Genomic DNA, 7,686 nt, shown 5'->3' with positions numbered 1-7,686 from the left:
CTTCCTCTCTCATTTGCTTTTCAATTTTAGAGGACAAGGGTTTCCACAGCTTCTGTATCAGCTAGCTATTGCTGTGTAACAAGTCATTCCAGACTTTATGGCTTAAAATAGCCACCACTCATTTTGTCACATATAAGTCTTGGGGTTGGTGGTTTTGCTGATCTGGCCTGGCCCTGGCTGACCTTCCCTGGGCTTGCTCATATATCTATAATAGTTGGTGGGTTGGTTGGGGGATGACTGCTCTACAATGGCCTTAGCTAGAACACCTTTGCTCTCCTCTGCTTGTCTCCTACATCCTTCCAGCAGTGCTGGCCCATAGTAGCAGAATTCCAGGAGAGGAGTCAGAATGGGCAGGCTTTTTCACAGCCTGTATCTCTGCTGGCATCAAGTTTCCATTGTCCCACCAGCCAAAGCAAGTCACGTGGCCAGAACTTGAGTTAGAGTGGAAACACAGGACCAAGTGACAGGGTAAAGTCATTAATTAGGGGCTCCTTATGCAATCCATTTACCACAACCTCTATCTTGCTTATTTGTTTGCGAAGCTGTGACAGTAGTAGTAACAGTAGCTAACGTTATTGGGACCTTACACAGGTGGTCTCCTAAGAGCTTTGCGGACATTTAATCTCACACCAACTTTATATGGTAAACTCTAAACTCAGAGAGGCTAAGTCTTGCTCAAAGGCATGCAGTCAGACAGCAGCAGTGGGGTTTGAAAGCACAACCCTCTGACTCTTAATGCTGAGCTTATAGCCAGTATTGTCTATGTCTCTGCCCTTCTGTCTTAAAGTCCTGCCTTTTCTTCTTATTTTATTTGCTCAACAAACTTACTGAGCACCTAGCATGTGTTGGGCACTGTGCTAATAAGTACAGAGGCTATAAAGATGACTTAAACTGGAGTGCCTTCCTTCAAAACCTATAGCTTGCTGGGGGAGATGGATAGGAAGATTGATATTAACACAGAGCATTTTTTTAGTCTCTGAGGATGTCTCTTAATATGTTTTCCTCACTTCCAGTTCAGAGTCCGCTGTCTCTGTCTCTGTCTTTTTCTCTGCCCCCCACCGCATTTGTTTACCCCCCTCCCTTCCTTCCTCTCTCCCTGTTACCGTGTTGTCAACCCAACCATGCCGACTGATTTCTGCCTTTAGCCCTTCAGCTGCAGGTCTAGTCATTCTTGTTTCCTCGCACTGGCCCCCTCACCAGCTCTCTCACACACCCAGACACTCAGGTTCCCAGCCACAAACAGCCCAGAGGTATGTCTTCCCCCAGGACTGAACGTGGGGATTCAGCCATCAGTCCACAGACATTCATCAAGCATCTGCACTACATGGTGATTTGATTTTCTAATAGGATCTCAACTTAGGTCGCACTAGTCCCACCTGAAATGTTTCTTGGGGGGCCATCCAAGCCACCAGGATATATGCTTACATCACTGCTGCTCTCACCCTCGGGACTTCAGCCACCTACAGAGTCTGGCTTCCCCATCCCCAATCACAGAATACCCTGGTGATAGGAGGAACAGGCGTGGGAGGGCAGTGCGGGACTGACCTGGCTGGAGACTGCAGCTGGTCTTGCAGCGCTCTGCCCCTTGGACTCATCCCCTTCTCTGTGGCTTGGGCTGGGGTGCCAAGCTCAGAGCTGAAATGCAGGATGGGAAGTGACCCAAACTTCCAGTGGGCTCTCTCATTGATGCATGTTCTGGTTGAGGTCCGGGGTTTCGGACAGGGGAGGAAAGAAGACATGGTGGGTGCTGGTGGCTGACCCCCTGCCCTGTTGTTCATCTCCGGCTGCTCACTTCCCGCTCTTGGACTGTGCTTTAGGTCCTGGCTTCCTGTGTGGACTATTTCTGGGGAAAAACCTCAGGAAGCCAGATCCCTGGTCAGAGGCTTTCCCTGCAGCACAGTCTCCCAGCCAAGGCTGAGACCCAAACAAGTCACCCAGGCTTGACTTGAGGCCCCAGGGCACAGGGAGATCACCTCACATCAGGCTTAATCTGCACAGCCATCTCCGCGTGCCCTTCCCTTCTTTTTGGTCAGTCTCTCAGGATGTTGAGAAGACACCAAATTCCTTTCTAGGGGCGCTGGTCCCACACTGATTCTTACGTGAGGAACTAGTGAAAGCAGTCACCTCCCAAATTTAGGAGGATCCCCCCAAGGATGGGGGGATCCTGATGTGATCAAAATGGTGCTGAGCGCCAACCCAAAGTCTGAAGAAGAAAGTGAGCCAGACCCTCTATGGGCTTAGAGCTTTGCAAATTTTTTAACTTCCCCTGCTCCATGCTGAGAGCCAGGTATTATTCCTGCTTGTGATATAAGGAAACAGAAACTCAGAATGATTAAGTAACTATCCAAAGGTCACGCAGCTGTAAATTGATCCCACGTTGTCCGAATACAAATGTACTAGGTGGCTTATTTGGCTGGGTTTGTTTCCTTTCTGCCCCAACTAGAATATCAATCAGACCTGTGTTGTTTTATGCCCTGCACCATGTGCCTCGCCAAGCCTACTGGAGTGCCTTATACTTAAAAAAAATTTAAAAATAGGGTAGAGTGAGTGCTTGGCATGCACGAGGTCCTGGGTTCAATCCCCAGTACCTCCACTGGGGGAAAAAAGAATCTATTGAGTAAAAGGGTGATTGAATGAATGAATCACCACATCCTGGTAGGGGAAAAAGGGGGATTCTTATTTATCTGGAAAGAGCAGAAAATCCGAGAGTGAAGAGAATTTAAATATTTTCTGTTCTGAAGCTTTTTTGCTAAGAGGGGATGTGAAACTCTTTGGGGGGGGGGTTGTTTGTTTAAAATGATAAACATTTATGTCACTTGTGAGTCACTGAGTCCGTGAGGGCTCAGCAGGTTCAAAGTGGCCCTGGCTGCAAGCCTGCTGCAGTCAGCTGAGGAGTGAGCTGGAAGGGCTGATGGGGTTTGGCTTTGCTGGCCTCCTGTAGGTCTTCCACGTGGCAGGGGCCTCGGCTGAGATGAATCGGCTGACCATCTCTGCTCCATTTGGCCTCTCATCTTCCTGGAGGCTGATCTAGTGTAATTCAGATGGACGTTGCAGTGAGCAGAGCTGTGCCAAGTTTCTTGAGTCTGAAACCAGGAATTAAGGTAACATCATTCCTGCCTCATTCTATTGGCCAAAGCAAGTCACCAAAGTAAGGAAAACATGCCCCCTTTTAAAGAAATGATCCGCAGGGTCATTCTGCAAAGGGCATGCATATGAGGCACCGTGAGTAATTGTGGCCACTTCCCCCATCTACCAGAGTGGCCTTACATCTATGTAGACATACTATTAGCAACTTTCCCCAGCAATTTGCTACTCTGAGATTTTCTTTAAAGCATCAAGAACTTTTTAGGGGAGGGTATAGCTCAGTGGTAGAGCGTGTGCTTAGCATACATGAGGTCCCGGGTTCAATCCCCAATGCCTCCATTAAAAAAAAAATCACCAGACTGGGTAGCTTAAACAACAGAAATTTCTTCCCTTATCTCCCCATCACCTGCACCACACCCCACTTAAAAAAAAAAAGAATCAAGAATTTTTTTCTATGTCATATAGTATTAGAGACAATTTATTACATGAAGTTTCATGCTGCTTGCTTACAATTTTACTCTTTCCTTTCTGCTATTTGTGCGGCTGGCACACTTCACCCCCAGCTCCTCCACCTGTACATGTGACTTTTGAGAAAGACAGAGAGCCAACCCCCCATAAACACATGTATCTAAGACCCCTGCCCTCTGGCTCTGCCCTGCAGCCCTACCCTGGGGTAGGCAAAGTTCCAGCGATCCACCACCGATCCCCGGTTGATGCAGGAAAAACGGATGTGGGGGTGTGAGGAGGGCCATGTCCCAGGTCTCGACTGAGCCCGGTGGAACGTGCCCCGCCAAGTATGGGTCCTTGGCTTCACGCAGGAAAGCATTCAAGTGTGAGCCACAGTTGAGTAAGGGTAGATTTATTTAGAGAGATACATACTGCATAGAGTGTAAGGCAAGAGAAAGGCAAGGAAAGAGGTGTGGGAATTGGGTGCTCAGGTTAAAGTGAAAGTAGGTACACACTCCATAGAGAGAGTGCGTGCAGTCCCCCTGAAGAGGAGGGAGCAGAAAAGGCCACTAGGTGTGGTGTTGTTAGTTTTTATGGTCTCAGTAGCTTCACAGGCCTACAAGTGGGACCATTCCAACTGCCCTGGGGAAGGGACTGGGATTACGAGGAATTGGGCCACCGCCCATTCTTTGGCCTTTTGCGGTTATCCTTAGGGCAGTCATGGCGCCTGTGGGCATGTTGTTTATCAGGCTGTTACAATCAGCATATAATGAAGCTCAAGGTCTACTTGAGGTTAAACCTCTTAATCCTTATGGCCAATAAGGGAGTTGAATCTTCCACCATTTTGGTGTTAAATTCCTGTCATTCTTTGGGTGGCTGTGCCCTGCCCCCTTCCCTCCTGTCTCATAGTGACAGAATCCTTCACTCATGGGTTTGGTTTGAGGGTGTTCTGAGAAAGAACCTGACGTGATTAGAGTTCCATTGCAGTTAGTCCCTGTGGCCACATGGTGTCACTGTTGAAACTCTGTCCTGTGTAGCCTTTTGGACACAAAACTCCCTGTAAGGTTTCAGATTCTTAGACAGCCAACATAGGAATTCAACCTTGGATTCCAAAGTTAACAGTTTACAACAATTCGGCCACCATTTCCAAAAGATCAATACCTTCAGGTTCTGACTGGATTCCAGAAGACTTCCGACCTGAGCCACATGCTGCCGTCGGAATCAGCCTGGTCCCTGCAAACCCTTAGGGTTGGGGTTGGGAACCACAACTGGGGCAAAAACTACGGAACGTGCATTGAGGCATCCAGCATTTACCAAGCTAAGAAATGTTCACGGCTTACATCATTTCATTTAGGAGGAGATCACACCTTATGAAAAGGATATGTTACTGAAGATCTCGGATAATTCAAGACTTACATAATTTGACACTATTTTTCCAGAAGAATAACTGTGAAAAGTAGAGAGAGGAGTCTTGAACCACTGTAGAATAGTTTTGTCTTTGTGCTGTTTTTCAAATTTACTGAACACTAGAAATCTCATGTTTCACACAGTGGGAAATCCTCAGTTAAGGTCTTGGTATGTCATGACAGTTACTCGAGGTTTTTCATGGTGTTTTATCATGTCTAACTTACGTTACGTTATTGACTTCGGAGAGTGTTTTTTTGGCACTAACCCTACTATTTAATGAACTCTAAGGTAGTCTTTTTCTAGGATACAGAAAATATTTTGAATGATAACATTGAATATTAGCATAACGGCACAGTAGTCATTAATGTTGCTACCAAAAGTTACGGTGCACAGAAACAACAGTTTGATTCACGACAGAAACGTTGATGGAGGTTTTTCACTTTTGCAGGCTCACATGATGCAGATTTGTGGCAACACTTGTAAACAGCCTGCAGAGCACTGGGCACACCAATTTTTAAATCATGCAAACCTGATGACTCAAACTTGATGACTTTTTTTTTTAATTTAGGAATACTTACAGTTTTCCAAATTTGCATAACTCAAATTTACATAATATATGATAACACTGGGCCATTATTATCCCCTTTTTTGTTGATGGAAAACGAAGCTTTAGAGAACAATCAATCTACCCCTTCAAGGTCTTATAGCTGATGAACAGTGGAGATGGGATTAGACCCCAGTGCTTAGGAACCTAGATTCCATTCTTCTCAAGGTAATTTTATTTCAGAGAACTTCCTGTTGTTCTTTGTCCTTAGCCTTGATTGAAATTATACTCTCCCATTTCCAGAATTTCACCACAATTTTGAATCTTCAGAAGAGATGTTGGGGAAATAGGAATTCTCCTTATCCCAGAAAAACCCTTATGCAAATTGGGACACTTCTTTCACGCTGACCTTGGGCTACCAGGGACCTCAGGGAGGGCCGTGGGCGTATATGTTATTTCCTTCCTCAGGACAGGGGCTGCCTGCCATTTGGATGACTGAGAGCAACGTGTCAACTGACTTCTTCAAACTGATGCTTCAAATGACCCCAACAAAAATCTAGACTTTTATGTATTTCTCTCATTGCATATTTAACCTTGTCTTGGCTAGCAACTTAGCACACACACACACACACACACACTCATATAGGTAGATATAAGTGTATACAAACACACATATGTGCACATGTGTACATGCATACACTGTCACAAGAGTCACAGATATACACATATACCCACATTGACACACTTGTACAAAAACACACACACACCAGCCTCTGGAAGTCTGTGCCAGAGTCAGGGCAAGTTTTACATCCAGCCTCAGCTCCAAGCCCTGAGGAGGGCCTCCCAGGCACGGAGGAGCAGGGAACACTCTCCCAAGGGAAGAATCTCAGAGCCAGTCAGCACTAATTATAAGCCGACGACTAGGTTCATCCATCATCCTGGAGTGACAGGCTGGCTGGGGAGCCCACCTCCCGGCCTCCCAGCCCCCCGCCCCCATTCCACTCCATTTCTCCTTGAGTGACCGCACAGATTGGCTCCACAGAGCAAGGGGTTCGCTCTGGCTCAATGGTCAGCCTTCTGCTCGTCTCTCTGCAGTCTGAGAGCTCACGCAAAGCTTCCTACCCCCTCCCTTGCATAAGCCCTGTTCAGTCGGGCTTTTACCATGTGCCCCACACTGGGCTTCATTTGCAGTATTTCACTGGAACTTTGCAAAAAGCCTGTGACTCGGTATGTTTTGCCAGATTTGCAAATGAAGCAAAGCAGCCTCTAAGGAATGATTTGCTCAGGGTCACCCCGCTGGGAAGGTGAGAGATGCTATTCACATCAGGTTCTGCAGTCTGCATATCCCAGGACCCCAGTGCTTCTCCCACCCCCCCACCCCCGCCCCACCTCCACGTGGCTGACTCCCCAGCTCACCAGCTCAGGTTTGAAGCGCCTGCACGCTGCTGAGCATTTCCTCCTGGAAAACCCCACTGGCACTTCCACGTCTCCTCTCAGTTTAAGAGCCAAAGTCTGAAAGAGTCCCACAGTGGGAGACCAAAGACTAGCCCCAGGGGCCAAAGGTCAGGGGCTGAGCAGAAAACGCACAGTGACAGCCAGGGTGAGAGGAGTGGGGAGCCGGAGGATGGCCTCACTGTGGCAATGAGACAGGAGGGAGGGGGGCAGGGCACAGCCACTCAAGGAATGACAGCAATTTAACACCAAAATGGTGGAAGATTCAACTCCCAGTTGGCCTTAAAGATTAAGAGGTTTGACTTCTAGTAGACGTTGAGCTTCATTATATGCTGATTGTAACAGCATGATAAACAACATGCCCACAGGCGCCATGACAGTCCCAAGGTGGCCCAATTCCTGGGAATCCCAGCCCCTTCCCCAGGGCAGTTGGAATGGTCCCACTTGTAGGCCTTCGAAGCTACTGAGACCATAAAAACTGGCAACACCACACCTAGCAGTGCTTTTTTTTAGTCCCTCTTCTGGGACGGCCCGCACTTTGTCTATGGAGTGTGTACCTACTTTTACTTTAACCTGAGCACCCAATTCCCACACCTCTTTCCTTGCCTTTCTCTTGCCTTACACTTTATGCACTGTGTATCTTTCTAAATAAATCTACCTTTACTCACCGGTGGCTCACACTTGAATGCTTTCCTGTGTGAAGCCAAGGACCCACACTTGGCGGGGCATGTTCCAGGGCCTCAACCAAAGAC

Source organism: Camelus dromedarius, chromosome 12, assembly GCF_036321535.1.
Source record: "Camelus dromedarius isolate mCamDro1 chromosome 12, mCamDro1.pat, whole genome shotgun sequence".
NCBI lineage: Eukaryota > Metazoa > Chordata > Mammalia > Artiodactyla > Camelidae > Camelus > Camelus dromedarius.
Note: the sequence above shows the minus strand (reverse complement) of the source record.